This window comes from Protopterus annectens, chromosome 5.part0 (genome assembly GCF_019279795.1).
Source record: "Protopterus annectens isolate FY-2018-M chromosome 5.part0, PAN1.0, whole genome shotgun sequence".
Taxonomy (NCBI): Eukaryota; Metazoa; Chordata; order Ceratodontiformes; family Protopteridae; genus Protopterus; species Protopterus annectens.
Genome location: NC_056735.1, coordinates 1,606,937,763 through 1,606,956,195, shown reverse-complemented (window position 1 = coordinate 1,606,956,195; position 18,433 = coordinate 1,606,937,763).

Here is an 18,433-nt window from a genome sequence, read left to right as displayed (position 1 = left end):
GATACACATACATATACATCGAGTGGATGCACAGGCTTGAGGATCAGTGGACGGAAAGATGTATGTTGATTTGTTTATGTATTTTATGAACTGAAATGCATCTTCCCTAGTTTTCAGGACTGTATTTTTCATAATAGCATATTTATTGATTAGAATGCAGGAATATTAATCATGCACCAGTAAGATATGTGAAATCATGACACAGTAGCTGTGCTTATAACTGTGGATACAATCTAACATTGTTGCTTTTTTTATGTATATTTGAGTAATTTGTTCAGCACACTTTTTTAAATGTATTCCACAACATAAATGACAGTTGTTTTTTCTGTATCTGTCAGATGTTTTACATACAAGCATAAGTGCTTTGATTAGTGCTTTTGTTGCATGGTTTGGAACATTTGTATGCCTGGTTGTGTTTTCTGATGATTGGTCTGTTATGCATTGCCTGCCTATTCACAGAGTGCGTGGGTGTCTTCTCTGTCAGTGTTTGTAGACTGTGTGGCATAGCCTTCAGTTCAACATTGGAGTTGCATCTAGCTCAGGCACTTCGGTATTTTGTAGAAACACAGTTATAGCCTAAGTTGACTGACATTTGAGCAGGTACCCATTTGATTCAGCAAACCATGCAGGTCAACATTGGTACTGCATCTGTCTGTAACCCCTTGGATGTTATTTTTAAACACAATTTTACAGCCTAGTTTGACTGACACTTGAGGGATACCCTTTTGATTGTGTCAGTTGAGTACCAGCAAGTATACTCCATACGTTTTTTTTTTTCAGTGTACTGATTGTTGCTTGTTTTTGTAGATAAAAGATGCAGCTGTACACATACAATACTGTTAATAACAGATATATTAGATTCCTATATGTCAATAGTTGTGTTGATTGAACAAATCTAATTGTTTTTAGTGTTGTACTCATTATACTGATGTGTGTACAGTCAAATATCATGCTGCCTGCCATATGGCTTGCCAGTTGTCCACAATATTGTCATAATTATTTTTTCTCATTTTAACAATGACACATTTTGGCTGCTCATATAGATCATTGAATACAGACAGTACAATATGTTGGTTTGAGCATTTATACATTTTTGCAAAGTAAATGACCCGTGTGTGTGTGTGTGTGTGTGTGTGTGTGTGTGTGTGTGTGTGTGTGTGTGTGTGTGTGTGTGTGTGTGTGTGTGTGTGTGTTTAAGCATTCAGAACTGTTCAGAAAAGAGCACTGTTGTCCTTTATTGGAATACTGCATACAGGTCCATAGGTAACCTTGTCCATAAAGGATGTGTTTCAGTTCTTGTGTAAATTGTAATCATAATCATATTGTGTTGTGATATGATATTCATGGGACTGACCTGCATGATAGTTGTTTTTCTTTTCTGTTATGTTTTGCAATTAATTTTTACAGAGCATGTACACATGGACATTCTCCAATACGAGGATGATGACATGCAGATGCAGGGTCAATCCCAGGCTCTTCTGAGCATGACAGTGATGACGATAATGATGACCATGCCGAGGCACTATGACACGCCCCTGCCCAAGACATGTTGCCTGAACCCTGAAGGAGATATTGGCACGATCGGGATAGAAATGATTTTTGGGAGGAGATCCTGCAGGTCATAGCGGATGTGTTCCAAACACATATGAAGGACATTATGAGGCTCTTCTTTGAGGATATGGCACAGGCTGTGCAGGATTTGTTCAGAGTGATAGCTCGTGTGATCATTCAGGATTCTGATCCCATTCAGCCTGGTCCCTCCAATCAGTTAGTATTGCCTGTGTGCTCCACTTGTGTTATGCTAATAACTACCATTTCATTGACTGAACTGCATATACACTCTTGTGGATGCATACCATGTATCTGTCATGCCTATGTGTTATTACTGTGTGATTTTTACTTTGGTTTTAATGTGTGCGTGACACACATTAACACATACCACTTTCCACATACATGCAACTGTCCATGCATTGTAGCAGTTAACTATCAGATATTGGTGCAAGAAGTAGCTGGTAAATGTGTGTTAATGGGGCTACTGACCGACAACATGTGTTGTTCATACTCCATCACTGACAGTGTGATATGGCTTGGATTCCTGTTCTGCCATATTAGGTATGTGCAGCATACAGACATGTCATTCCACATGTTTTTGAATGACAGTTGTCATGATGTCCCACTGTCATGATGAGGTGTCATGTCATAGTTTGGCAATACTGATGACATGTGGAATCATATACATGTCTATCCTATCTATGTGCAGTCCTCATTTGCTGGCTGCATCAAACAACAATGTAACATTTATCTGTACATAGTGTTACAGATAGCATTCTTTCACAGTACATTACACTGTGCTTTTTATATTTAGCATTTCCGCACCCATCACATAGTGACATCAGTGTACAACTTTCAGAAATAGTTGTACACATTAAATGACTGTACGTGTGTGTGCACATAGTCGGATACATACTGACACAGAAAGGTACCTTTGACATGTGAGCATTCAGTACCTTACTGCTGATGTGCTGTAATGATGCTCACAGGAGTGTCCTCTGCCCCATAATGAGCAGGGTGGTTGACATACACCTGTATTTCTTTAGTAGATATTTGCATGTCAGTATGTGTATATATGCTTTTAATTTTTAGCTTGCTTACCTCTGCATGTTGATATGACATGATTGCACATTACTGTGTATGTGTGTTTTATACATGTCCAGTTCAATGGACATCAGCAATCCATCTGGCCATTTGACACATATTTTCCATTTTGTTAAATATATGTCTGTGTGACTTCTACAGCACCTTTTTGTGCTTTGCACATGCATTACAATGTGCCAACTTACTGTATCCTGCTTTTCCCTGATGTGGGCCCAGGTTGACCACCTTCTTTCCACCTTCATATTTCCCTATTATTTTTGCAGGCATGTTTGCCTTTGTTAGAACTACTGCCCATTGTCATTTATTAATTTGAGACAGAGAACATGTCCTGCATGTATGCCCATTGTACAATGCAAAACATGTGCCCATAAGTTGCTGGCTAATGCTTGCAATACTTCCTTGTTCTCGTTATACTTGTGTGTTACCCAGTGTATTTTTTTTATTTCCCCGTTCATATATACAACCTGCTATATTCATTATGCTGCACTGTTAAATGCTTGAACATATTTTTACATGTCATTGATGTACTTATGTGCATTGACCTTGATTTCATGTACATTCCATTTATGGCACTGACAGACATACATACACATCTACACCTTTGTACTGCCTTTGACATGGCATATGCGTGTAACATATGCACATTCCATTACACACTTGTTTTGGTGGTGTATACCTACTTGTTTATGTAACAGCATTTGTTGTTCATCTGTAGTGCTTCTGTTTGGCACTGTGTTTGGTTGTTTGCCTTTCACATGTATGGTTATAGGTTTGATTCTGTTATCTACCAATGTTAGCCCTGCCTTTGCTCATCTGTGATGTTGCTTGGCTTACATGTGCTGTGCTGATGGACTTATTGGATATGTATATATTTATCCAATGTGTGCTGTGATCCTACTTTATTACCATGGCACATACAGCTACCATTGTTCACACACATCCAGCTATGACAACCACACAGTTTGGGACACGTTATAACATGATAGTGCTTACGTAGATATGATTTTTCTGCATTTCACCATGGCTGGTATGCATCCCTACCCTGTTTATCAATTTTCCACTGCCCATGTTGTGCACTGTGCTGGCTGTGCAACTTACCTCTCCTTATTGTTTTTTTTCCAACCTTTGTCTGTCTTGTGTTGTGCTGTTTGTTCTATGGATATACCTGCTGTGATTACCTTCACCTCCTCTATCCCAGTGTTTTCCTTTCTTTCTATTCTTAAAAAAGGGGGCCTATTCACACCAAAAAAAAAATATTGCCCATACCCATCTGACTTTGCCACAGATTTTTCTATTCAACATCCAACATTCCTCTTGTGTGTTCCTCTTCTTCACCCATACACCATATCTTCTTTTCTATCTTCCACTTTTCTTGGCTGTATGTGTTAATTTTATTCCCCACACAAGTCCTGAATGCATTTTAGCAACTGTGAGCTATGGCAATGTGGCTGTCATTGCCCTTACCTTTAATTTTTTTTATTAGAAAATGTACAGATTCTGTTGGAATCCGTGAGTCCAACCTATATATTTTAGTGGTACATGTACTATATAGATATCCATAGTTGTCTCTGAGTTTACTGTAAAAAGGTGATGTATATATATATATATATATATATATATATATATATATATATATATATAAATATATATATATTACAAATAGCCTTGCAGCCTTGAAGCATGTATTAGAACTTAATAGATGACATATGTAAATATCCGTAGTTATCTGAGAAGTTTCAGTGCCTTCTCCTGTAAATATATGTTATAAATGCCATGCAGCTTACATTGGGATGGCTGTCATATAGGAGTTAGTTACATTCCATAGTTATCTTTAAAATTATTGGGATTCCGAATACTGGCTAAGGCTCTTGCCACCCTATAGTGCCTTTTTTAGGCATGGTTCAAATGACAAATTCACCATCGTGACAGGTACAAGCAAGCAAAATCTGAGGGTAATGCTACTCAGTGCTAGAAGTCTAAACCTCAAAATGCATTCACTCGGGGCACTGCTTAAAATGGAGAACATCGACAACTGTGCAGTGACAGAAGCCTGGTTAAAGGCTCCAGAGAGCACCCCTGCATTACCAGGCTATAATTCATACTACACCTTTTGGCCACATAACCTGGACCGAAACACTAAAGGTGGAGATGTGTCCATATTCATTAAGGATATCCACACCTCCAGGCTAGTTGCTCAGCATAATGCATCCGAGATTATCCAAGTGCAACTAACTCTGGGCAAGACCGCAATCCAAATTGTAACTTGCTTCACATCCCCCACCGTGCCCCAGGATTCCCACTCCTCATTTCTTGATACACTGGAAAATATTAGGGTACAACCCAACACCCTAATAATGGGCGATTTCAACTACCCCACCATTAACTGGGAAAACTACTCATGTACCAACTCTTTTGCTCAATGTTTTCTGGAATTCATAAATTCCAATGCCTTGGATCTACTTATCCACAACCCCACCAGGGGCAGCAATATCCTAGACCTGGTCACTACCAACATGGGTGACCGGTGTTCCACACCAGAGGTCAATTCCTCATTGGTCAGATCCGATCACAAACTAATCAGCCTAGACATCCACATCCCTCCTCCATCCCCAATTAGGGAAACCGCCATAAAAAATTTCTCCAAAGCCAATTTCAGGCTTCTTAAGACAGAAGTGGCAAACTTCACGACACCCATGCAGATGGACAATAGAGGTACAACTGCTGAATCCTACACAAATGCACTTTATATGCACTTACACGAGTGCATGGATCATGCTATCCCTAACAGAACCAAGATGCTATCCTCCAAAAAAAGGAAGCCGATCTGGTGGTCCCCTGCCATAAACAAACTCTACAACAGAAGAAAGAAACTGTTGCAAAAAAGAGTAAAATCCATGACTGGAAGAACTCCCTGGTCAGCCTCAGCACAAAGCTGTGATCCCTCATAAAATCCTCCAAAGCTAGTTATGAAAACAAAATTGCCACTGATTCTAAAGACAACCACAAAGCATTCTATAGCTATGTCAAGAATCTCAATGGCAATACTCAGATCTGCTCTGAGTTACAGCACAATGGCACTAAATATACAGAACCAACTGATATTGCCAACATCCTGGCAGATAGGTTCAGTGCTAACTTTATAATCACGGCTGCACAGGTAAAAACCACTCTCCAAAGCCAAGAACACAGCATCCATGGAACCTGACAACATCCCAGGCTGCGTTCTACATGAACTTCAGAATGAACTGGCACCCCACCTAAGCACCATGTTCAATCATAGCCTCACCTCAGGCTTTGTGCCCACTGAATGGCACACAGCGATGATTATCCCACTCCATAAAGAGGGAGCCACCACGAACTCCGGGAACTACCGCCCCAGTAGCCTAATGAGCCTGGTCTGCAAGGCCATGGAACATATCATCATGAAACTTATAAACAAAGACATTGGTAATCTCCAAACTCTGGACCCCACCCGGTTTGGGTTTGTAAAAGGCAGATCATGTCTCCTAAATCTGATTGATTTCTTTGAAGCAGTCAGCAAACCCGTAGATGAGGGTAAGGTGGTTCACACAGCCTATCTAGATCTCGCCAAGGCTTTTGACACCATCCCCCCACTCCGGAATTTTAGATAAACTCACTAAACTAGGTATAAATCCCTATGTCACAAGATGGGTTGCCAACTGGCTCACTGACAGAACCCACACTGTGAAAGTAGCAGACTCCAAATCTGACTTCAGACCAGTGACAAGTGGAGTACCACAGGGTTCAGTCCATTTCTGAAGTACAGGCTAACACAGAAGGTCTTTGGCTAACTAAGTTCGTAGATGACTGCAAACTAGGAGCCATAACTGAAACTCCTAACAATGTGGACATCCTACAAAAGGGCCTCACTGAGACAGATGCCTTGTGTCAAAGCCATGGCCTCAAGCTCAATGCAAAAAGTGCATTGTCATCTTCTTTGGTAAAAACTCTGCACCCATGAGCTACCACATAGGTTGTAGTCTACTTAACACCAAAAGTGTGATAAGAGACCTTGGGACACAGATGGACAGTAGTCTCTCCTTTGATAATCACATCACCACAGTAGTCAGGAAATCCTTCTACGTGGCACACCTCATCACAAAAGGTTTCTCATCCGGGAAAAAAGAGGTCATTGTTCCCCTCTACTTGTCACTCATTAGACCCATTATAGAGTACAACACCCCTTTTGGTACGTACCTCACAAAACATCTACAACAACTGGAAAGGCCACAGAAATACCTCACAAAGAGGATTACTGGCCTCAAACAGATGCCCTACGCAGACCACCTCAAAAAACTCCAGCTTTACTCCGTCGCATATCACCTACTCAGAGGCGATCTCTGCCTAACATACAAAGCTATGTCAAACCCAGAGCTGTTGGACATGCTGCACTTAAAGAAATCTCAATCCCTCTGAATTACATGCTCTAGGGACCTAAACCTTGTCACCACAATAAACAGAACATGCTGGAGGGATAGATTCCTGTCCCAGAAACTTCACATACTCTGGAACAAACTACCTATCTGCATCAAACAAAGCTCCTCATTAGCACTCTTCAAGAAAAATCTTGATGATTGGATGGGAAATAGGAAATTCACCCCGGGGATCACCTCTGTGGCTCTGCTCGACAGGGGCACAGGAAAATAATTTTCTTGGGTGGCGAAAGCCAGGATACCTTTTTGGCTAGGCTTGTATAGGCCATAGCCTAGTACCTACCTATGAACCTATGAACCTATGTACAGATTTTGTTAAATTTCTATACAATAATCAGGGTTTTTGAAATGTGTTGATCTTTCTGTAACTTTGGTACTATATGTGACTGGACAACCATTTCTTATTAATTATGGATTACATGCACATTTCTACAGTGTGCCGTTGTAACTGTGATACTGCTTAGTGCAGTGTGCCATTCTGACTTTCTTGTCTTACATTAACATATCACAATGTTATCTGCAAGTTTCACACTGATATCGGAGTAATGCACTGGATTCTGTGAACATTACGGAATCTGGCCTTATGATTGTACATGGCTATATGTCTGCATTATATAGAAAAAACTTTGTGGGCAACTGTGCTGATGTTCAAGAGTGTAAATGTATAAAAACACCAGTTTGCCTCAGTTAAGTGTAAAATGAGAAACATTGTTATGTTATCTATCGTTTAAAATATAAACAAAGTTCATTATTTCCAGGCCTTACTCAAAACAGTCACATTTCCAATCAGTACAGTTTAATTAATCAAATGAAGATACAACATCTATCATGTCATGTGTTTGGATCACAATTCTTCATGAGTGCATTGCAAGGCAATTTTGCCAAGAGTGATTGTTGAAAGCATGAGGGCCATTGCTGTCACTCTCAGCAGTACATAGCTGCAAGTGTAAATGAAAGTGATATACATTAAGTACAAGGTGTGGTATCTCAAAGGGTTACCATTTCTCCAAGGTGTCAAGACTTTCAGAGTTACCAAATGTAACTAGCAGAAACAGCAGAAATATAGAAGGCACGGCCTGCTCACAACATCTGAGGGTTCAATAGATGAATCCTCCATACATAAAAAATACATGTAGGGTATACTGGTGAGTTTCACAATTCAGTGATTTTCTGTTTGAATCACAAAATCCATTTTTTTCAATTAACTGAGACGCACTAGACAGTCATGCTTTCTGATAAGGTAGAGTTTTCATAATCTTTTATTTAATTTCAGTGTTTATTGGGAGTTTGCATATTTGTCTCACAATAGCAATACATACACATTAACTTTGTAGAACTGACAAATTATGAGAAGATTTATCTTTAAAATAGTGAGGAATCTGTAGAGCCTGCACCATGCATACTTAATTTGTTATTTTCTTTTCAGATTGTTTTAGCTGTATGTATCTGCATAGCAACAAGAAGAAAAAAATGAGAGTTCTGTAATTTCAAAATTTAATATATATATATATATATATATATATATATATATATATATATATATATATATATATATATATACATTTATATGTATGTATGTATGTATGTGTATATATGGGTTCCGTTCAGAAGCTCAAAATACTGAAATCTCGAATTTCAGTATTTTAAGCCCAAGAAGCTGAATCCACATAATAGCGAAAGTTTAGAAGCGTGAAATTCAAAACCTCGAATACCGGACGTTTTGAATTTCATGATTTTAAAGTTCCGCTACGGTTATGTATTCAGATAAGTGTGTGTGTGTGTGTGTGTGTGTGTGTGTGTGTGTGTGTGTGTGTGTGTGTGTGTGTGTGTGTGTATGTGTGTGTGTGTGTGTGTTAAGGTGTTTGGGTAGGGGCTGTGGTGTGTGTCAGTGTATTTTGTTGCTGTGATGTGTGTGTGCAAAGAGAAAGTAGCTTGTGTGGTTGTGTTTTGTGTGTGTTTGTATGTAGTGCGACCTCGGAGTGAGAATATTTAAGTAGGGGAGGTGTGGGGGGTGCACTAGGGCTTGCCCCCCTGCTTTTATGTAGTAGAGTGATTGTGTGTGTTTGTGTGGTGGATGGTGTGTGTGTGTGTGTGTGTGTGTGTGTGTGTGTGTGTGTGTGTGTGTGTGTGTGTAGTAAAACCACAAAATTCAAAACATCCGGTATTCAAGGTTTTGAATTTCGCGGATTTAGTTTTCATTGTTTTGTGGATTCCACTTCTTGGGCTCAAGATACTGAAATTCAAGATTTCAGTATTTCGAGCTTCTGAAGTGAATCCATATATATATAGTATTTCTGAGGCTATAATTGTTTTACAAATATTTTAATATAAGTGCAGTGTTTTGTTATTAACTAAAACAATTTGCTCAAAGTTGTAGAAGACATCTGTTTTTGTAGTACATATCCGTTTGGAGAGAGAGAGGTTTTACTACAAGTTTCAGTGTCTGATTTCCTCTAGCTTTTTACAGATCTGCTTTGCTGATTCTCCTCACCCTTCCACCATGACCCCGCTGTGACTTTAATGCCAATGTCTCTACTGCTGTCTGCCACTTAGGGTAATCTGATTATCAAATTCCTCTTTCTTTCACTTTCATTCATGCCTGTAAATCAAAAGTGTCAATTATGAAAGCTATTTAAAGGCTTTGACTCATCCATCATGTTCCATAGATCCAGAATACAGAGTGCCCAGACCGACAGCCAGCATATCTCTCAACCTTCTGTGTATAAAATGTAACACTACTTCTTGTAATGTGTAACAAATGGGCAAAATGTGGAACACTTTCTAGCAGTTTATATCAGCTTATACTAGGGGGCTCACTGGGAGGTTAGAATATGTCACTTTATACTTATAAAAGAAAAGATGAATGTGATTCAGTACTGTTTATCATAGATATTGGTTAAACAAATTCTTAAAACTAAATTTGTGACAGACCCTTTCAATGTGCAATGGGGAGGAACATGGACTTTCTAAGACTCAAAATGAGGAAAATTCCTTGTAATGTGGTATACTTGTGAGGTATACCAGCCAGTGTCACGCTTGAGTTTGACTGACATTATTACAAACTGTCTTGGGAAACTCCTCCTAGTCTCATTTCATCTCATCTAAAGCTCGAGTTACCCTTCTTCTTCTCTTCCTGCCTGGTTGGTGCATAGTGAACACCTAGAAGGTCTACCCATTTTTTCATGCTTCTTTTAAAATCTGCTCATCCTAGTGTTGCAGTATACAAACCCTTCCTAACAATTCCCATCATTAGCTTTCATTATTAGCTTGTTTTTCTCCATGCACTAAATATTATGAAGTCACCGTTTACCTCACCATCTGTTGCCAACCTGATAATAATAGGAACAGCGAGGTAATGCAAAAACTGCCTCATGCTCACTGACAACTGTTTGATACTTTCTGTTAACAATTTCATGTGTGAGAGGGGTAAATATCTACTAATCTTGGAGACCAAACTCATTTCAAAGACAACACTATACCCAGCACGTTGTCACTTCGGACACCCACCTCATACAACTGTGTCTGCCATGTCTTAGACAAATAAATAAGACTTCCTACACCAAGATGTCTATGCTTAAACCACAAAGGCCTCCTCAACAGCATTTAGAATACATATTTGTCAGCACCACAATAATATACTACAAAAAAAAACACAAAAAGGCGTCACTTAGCTGACAGCCCAAAGTCCTTAAGGCAGCATGACTAAGACTATATATCTGGTAATGTCTTATTCACACGTGATTCCATAATCAGACACACAGATGCCCCACTCACCAGACTAGGTTAAGAAGAAGTGATGATATCTCAGATACCATGATCTGCAGTATCACTAGGACTCTCAAGTCTAAAACTAAGTACACATATGACTTGGTCATTACACACATGGGAATGAATGAATGACTTGAGACATACCTCCTTAGATCATCTGAACAGGGACAAGACAGACCTCTCAGAATATGTATCTGAAATTGGTGTTAAACTAGTATTGAACAGTATCCTGCTATTACAAAGAATGATGCCACAGTACAAACAAATGATAGCCAAATTCAATTATTGTCTTAGCTATTGATGTCATACTAAGGGGATCCAATATGTATCAGCCTGAGGAGATAATCGACAACCCTGGCTTTGCTAGGGATGGCCTGCACTTCTCTCCTCATGGCTTCTGTATGTTGGCTAAGACCTTTTCCTCTCTCATAGTGTTTTTTAAGCAAGGTTTAAGCAAAGTCAATCTCTTCAAATTACCTACATAGTTAAACAAACTGAAAACTATATAAAGTAGCACACTGTTCAATGCTAGAGGCCCAAACAACAAGTTGCAGTCTCTCCAGGTATTCTTAACTCTTGAGAATATAAATATCTGCATTGTTACTGAAACATGGTTTCAGGACAGTTATAAGCCAATCATTCTTTCAGACTCAACATGGAAAATGACAGTGTTATTGAAGAGGGTGTGCCTGTACTCCTAAGAAACCATCTCCCCTCTAGACTATTAAGCAGGAGAATTACTTTTTCCTTTTTCATATAATTTTCATGGCAAATAGTGCTTTGTTCCATATCATAGCCAAATACTGCACTCTCCTCCATGTCACCTGCTGTCCAAGAGGCATATCTAAGCATACTAACATATCTCACTACAAAGGCTAACGCTGTTCTCTTGGGAGACCTCAGCTAGACCTCCAGTAACTGGGCAACATACACCACCTCAATAAATATATGCAGAAATATTCCTGGAATTCATTATGAATGCTAGCTCCCTAGACCAAGTTCCAACTTGGTGTTCAAAAATATTGAACATTGTACTCAATAATATTGCTGCCTTATTTTCAACACCTGCAGTTACCACTTGACTGGTCAGATATACTCACCATTTAGTAACATTCACTATGAGAATAAATCCTGACTTACCACAAAATCATTCTGTCTTTAGGGACAGAATCATTTTGTGGTTTAAGCATGGACTTTAAGTATATAGGCAGACCTAATCTAGCTAACAGCCTGATGAAATTTAGGTGCCATTCCCATCTTGATGACCCCCATCTTGCATGCTGCCACATTTATGAATACTTTCTATACCCTATTTAAAGCATGCATTGCAGCGTCTGTCCCCATAAGACATAAATACAATGCCAAATTCAGGATAAACCCTTATGATGGTAGCCTATTATAAGCAACCTATACAATAAAAGGAAGAAATCTGTAAAAGCATACTTAATGCATTATCATCTAGAGTAGAACCCAAAAAGCTCAAATAAGAACTCGGAAACAAAATCAAATCCTCCAAAAGTAAGTACAAATTGAGAATAGCTACCTCTGTTGAGAAAAAAAACACAAACCATTCTTCATCTGTGTCAGAAAGCTTAGAGGCAATGTCCAACAATGCTCAGAGACAATGCACAACAGTAATACTCAGCCTCCAAAGACATAACCAAAATGTCAGTGGACAAATTCATCTCTGACTGTTCCCCCTATCTCGGTCTTCCTTTCCCCAACTTATTAGTACACCTACACAATCCTTTCTAATCACCTACAGCCATGTCCTGATTATTTTCTCCAAGGCCAAAAACACTTGCTTCTTGAACTCTGATATTGTGAAAGACTGCCGTCTTTTCAGAACCAGACACTGTCTAGCAGACTAACTACTAAGCCTGCTCAACCTCAGCCTCTCCACTGGATTTGTGCCAGAGGAATGGAGAACTGCAGTAGTCACCTCACTCCACAATGTATGTATGTATGTACGTATTTATTTATTTGTTGCCTTTCTTCACTGGAGTTGTTGGACTTGGTACATAAAAAGGAGGCCAGGTGAAAAAAGCTCCACATAGAAGGTTAGATGAAACAATTATTGGATATTAAAATTTAAAATTTTAATATAACTTGTAGCAGGCAGTATTTCAGAGATAGTACCTTTCAATGACATTTCATAATAAAAACATAATACAAATTTCATTTCACAGCAAGTAGGATAATAACAGCAAATACTTATAAGATTTTACAAACTATTATTTGTAGGATTTGCTGAAAAATAAGACTCAGAAACTTGTTAGAGATTAAAACAGGAGTTAAAAAAGTGGGGGATCCACTACTGATCCAGGAAACTGCAGACTTATGAGTCATAGCATTCTTATCTCCAGAGCAATGAAACGTGTCATTATGGGACTTAATAACAAGGATATAGGTACCATCCTTATCTGCAGAGCAATGAAACGTGTCATTATGGGACTTAATAACAAGGATATAGGTACCATCCTTATCTCCAGAGCAATGAAACGTGTCATTATGGGACTTAATAACAAGGATATAGGTACCATCCTTATCTCCAGAGCAATGAAACATGTCATTATGGGACTTAATAACAAGGATATAGGTACCATCCTTATCTGCAGAGCAATGAAACGTGTCATTATGGGACTTAATAACAAGGATATAGGTACCATCCTTATCTGCAGAGCAATGAAACGTGTCATTATGGGACTTAATAACAAGGATATAGGTACCATCCTTATTTGCAGAGCAATGAAACTCGTCATTACTGAACTTATTAACTAGGATATATGTTGTCTACTACAAGCCTTAGACGCAAGCCCGTTTAGGTTGATTAAAGGCAGATCTTTTTTCTTGAACCTAATTGGCTTCTTTGAACATGCCACTGATGCACTAGACTTGGACAGATTGGTTCATGCTGCCTACATACACCTAACCAAAGCCTTTGATACCATTCCACATTGTAACATTATCAACACACTAATTAAACTAAACGTAAACCCTTTGTTATTCACTGGATGGCAAACTCACGAAATGACAAAACAAAATGTATTAGTGTGGGAAGCACAGTCTCTTAGGCAAGAGGATTTGCCTGTGGTGTCCTCCAGTGACTGGTCATAACACTAATTCTCTTTGGTATTTACTTCCCTAATGTCAAAGCTGACATATAAGGTCTGTGGCTGAACAATTCAGCAGATAACCACAAACTTGTAGCTGTCATTAACTCCTCACATGACTTCCAAATTATCCAGAACAGACTAATACACACTAATGTGGTGCCTGTCCCATAACCTAAAACTAAATGCTAAGAAATGCAGCCTTGTATCATTAAGCAAAACTGGAAAAGCGTGCCCTTACCACACAGGTGGCATCCCTTTAAAAACTGACTTAACCACTACAGACTAAAGCTCTTTCATTGACAACAAAATATGCTTTGATCACTAACTATCCTCTGTTGTTAGGAAATCCTGTTACACTGGTAGATTAAGCTGTATTGTTTCCTGTATTTTTGTATTTGTATCTTTTCATGGTATTTGTTACAACCTCTGTACTTGTATCTATTTTGAGGGGCTTTTCTACCCAGGCCTTTGCTAAAAAGGGGTATGTCATCACCCCAGTTAGACTTTCCTAATAATCAAATACAAAATAAATAGATAATCACCAGGGGTATTTATTCACGATCTAAATCTTTAGTCAAATAACCGGTGGAGAAACTTATATTGAAGATATTTAGGAGGGGTTCACCTATGTGGTGCCTTGCACTTACAAGCCAGCATCAGTTCCCATGGTATACTTAAATGTGGTGGAGCCAGCTGCTGCTTTTATACAAGGACATGAGAGGCATTATATGTGTGTACTTGCTGACTATACCCAGAAACATAATAGACATTATATATGCATGTGCATATGTGTGTCTGTTGGTTATACACAGGGACATGAGAGGTATTATGTATGTATGTGCCTGCTGGTTATACACAGGTGCATAAGAGTTATATGTGTGTGCCTGCAGTTTATACACAGGGATATGAGAAATATTGTTTGTATGTGCCTCCTGGTTATAACGCAGACATATGAGATATTATATGTGTGTGTGTGTGTGTGTGTGTGTGTGTGTGTGTGTGTGTGTGTGTGTGTGTGTGTGTGTGTGTGTGTGTGTGTGTGTGTGTGTGTGTGTGTTTGTGTGTGTGTGAGGTTGGGTGTATGTGGGTGTGCTTGCTGTTTATATATAGGGAAATAACAATTATAATATGTGTGTGCCTGCTAATTATACTAAGGGGTATATAATATATATTGTATGTATGCTCCTGCTGGTTATACATAGGGACATTACAGATATTATATATGTATGTCTGCTGGTTATGTAGAGGAAAGTGAGAGATATTATATGCATGTGCCTGCAGATACACATACAAGGACATGAGAGGTATTATGTGTGTGCCTGCTGGTTATGTACAGAAACATGAGAGATATTATATGTGTGCATCTGCTGGTTACACATGGGGACACGAGAGATAGTGTGTGTGTGTGTGTGTGTGTGTGTGTGTGTGTGTGTGTGTGTGTGTGTGTGTGTGTGTGTGTGTGTGTGTGTGTATGCGCCTACTGATTTTGCAGAGGAGCATGAAAGCATGAAAGATATCTGTGCACCTGTTGGTTAAGCACATTGAAATAAGAGGTATCTGTGTGCCTCCTGGTTATACCCAGAGACATGACAGATATGTGCATGCGTACTAATTGTACATAGGAATGTGAGAGATATTGTATATGTGCCTCCTGATTATGCACAGGGACATGATAGACATGAAAGTAAGTGTGTGTGTGTGTGTGTGTGTGTGTGTGTGTGTGTGTGTGTGTGTGTGTGTGTGTGTGTGTGTGTCTGTTGGTTATACACAGAGACATGAGAGATATGTGTGTGCCTGATGGTTATATACAGGGGTTTAAGAACTATTATATGTGTGCTTACTGGTTTTGATGATATAGTTCATGGAACTCCATGATTACGCTCTGATATCAGGAAAAAGTCAATGTAGATGGTCATTGTTTTACCAGGAAACCTGAGATAAACAACTCTTTGAAAGGTGCTTAACAATTGTTAAGCACCTTTCCAAGTGCTGTTGATATCACAGAGTGTGTATGTATGTGTGTATGTATGTATGTATGTATGTATGTATGTATGTGTTTGTTTGTTTATTTATTTATGTATCCTTTGTTAGCCAGGTTAATCCCACTAAGCTGGTAGCCACTTTAAAGAGGAGACCCAAGGAAGTGCTTATACTAGTAGGGGAAACTGGGCCCATGCATCAAGGAACTTGCTAGATGGCACTGGAGGGCTCTAAGGGAAGCAGCAGTATAGAGGAGGAGAGAAAATCCACATCAGATTTGCAGGTGGAAAGTGAGAATTTGGAGGAAAATGTGTTCAATATGTTGCTTCAGAATATAAACAAAGGTTCTGGTGTGGTGTATGCTACAAATCAGCAGTGTTTAGCTGTCTTCATGGAGAAGGAACTAAGAGAACCTGTTAGAAGTGGTGCAGATAACAGAATTGGCATCAGGATGGCTTGCAGAGGAAGGTCTGTCAAAAATAATCCAGCAGGATGATCCAGGTGACAGTTCTGATGTTTCATGGGTAAGATGGCAGATAACTTTTTCAGAACTGCTGTGGATAGTAAAGCGAAAATGAACCAGGTAATGTGGCAATAGAGAATGCAGAAGTTAAAATTTATGCACCACTAAAAGAAAGTAATCGAGGAAAGTAGCAACAAATTGAGAAGGTGTTTTTTTTTGTCAACAGATAATGCAGTAACTAAAACATATGCAGCAGTCACAGCAGATATAAAGGAGACCCGCAAGGGACTGTAAGTAAAATGGTTTTGAAAAAGAAGAGAAGACCAACCCCAGGATTCATGATTCAGGATGGCGTTAGCCTTGCGCCGACCATGTGGTGTAGAGATGGCGCAGCAGCACCACATGCATATTAATGAAGGTGCGCTGCCATAATGGCCACATGCATAGGAAACGTGTATGAGTGCAGGGGGCGTGTCTAAGCACTGCACGGAGGCATGAACATGTTGGCTGCAGACGCTCAACTTAAAATGCTGACTAGTACAGCCTGTTTCTAATAGTAATCACTCCTGTCAGTGTCCGTGGATACTGAAATGTATGCAAAGCATACAAGACATCATTGCAAACACCACAATAAGAAGTAAACACAAAGGCACATAACTGAATATTGAGTCCCTGTCCCTCGAACAAAGATATTTAAAACCCTGTGCCCGTATTCCATTGTAGTGTCGCACGTTATACCAAGTGGAAGTGAAACACACTGTGTTAGCGAGCTGCCAATTGCCAAATCTAGCACAATGGTTTGGGTTACCACCTATCCTACATTGTGAGGGACAGTCCCCCTCTAGGCAGGTGTGTCCATACCAAAATCATAATAAATGTGAAATGTCCTGCGATAGTAGGATATAATTATGTCCCATATGTTATGTAATAGTCCCATACAGTACGTATGTCCATATATAAAATACCTATATGTTACAAGAAATTGAATAAGCAAGTAAATGAAACAGAATAACCAACTACACCACTACAACAATAAAAGCTTATATGTAGGCATGAAACTAAAGTACTATCCTTTGTAATGACCATGGGTATGTGTTGGCCTGTAAAGTCAGATGTGTGCCACAAAAATGTCTCATCCGGGTCATAAAAAAAGGTGGCAACCCTACCAATGGTCAGAACATTCGCCCAATATCTGCCCATTCACGGTCCAAGTCGTAATTGTCAGGCCGGCCCATAGATGAACGGGCATTACCCGGGTCTACCTACCATGTCATGAAAGATAAGTATTTGCCAGTACCTATGTGCGTGAAGTACAGCATGTGGATGATCTGAAATGTTAGTATAGGCCTCACAACCATATTGGTCCCAGAGATATGTAGTGTACGCAATGTGTTCTGTTGACTGTGCCATGGGCCATCAACTAGAGAAGGGATGAATGTTGTTTGTGGAATATCGGGTGGGGGGGTGACAGGTAATGTAATAATTCACCAAGGAGAGACTGGGTTGGATGCACAATAGGTGATCTGGAGATCTACGAGGGAGCGGTGGGTGAATCAGGAAGATAACCAAAGAACAATTATACACATCCGCAATACAATCCCACAAACATGAGAACATTAAAATGTGCAAAACACATGTACAGAAACATTACCGGCACATGCCCACATAATGGTCTGGCCTGAACTGAGCCATCCAACCCCAACACACCAGGATACATAATTGAATACCCATCATCCCCTTCACACAACCCCACCCCCCCATTCCCGAATGTCCACCAAAACAAGCCATACCCGGGCTGCTAGATAGGCATGGCCATATCTGCACATAGTGACCCCTACCCATATCTAGTAGGCAGTCTCACCCTAGGCAGTCTCAGGATTGCAAACTATGTATCCCTTGCATGTATAACCCTACCTTACAGCCGTAAAGCAAAGATGGTCATCGGTCCCCACAATTTCTGGATATCCCTCATGGGATATGTATCTGTTCTAAACATT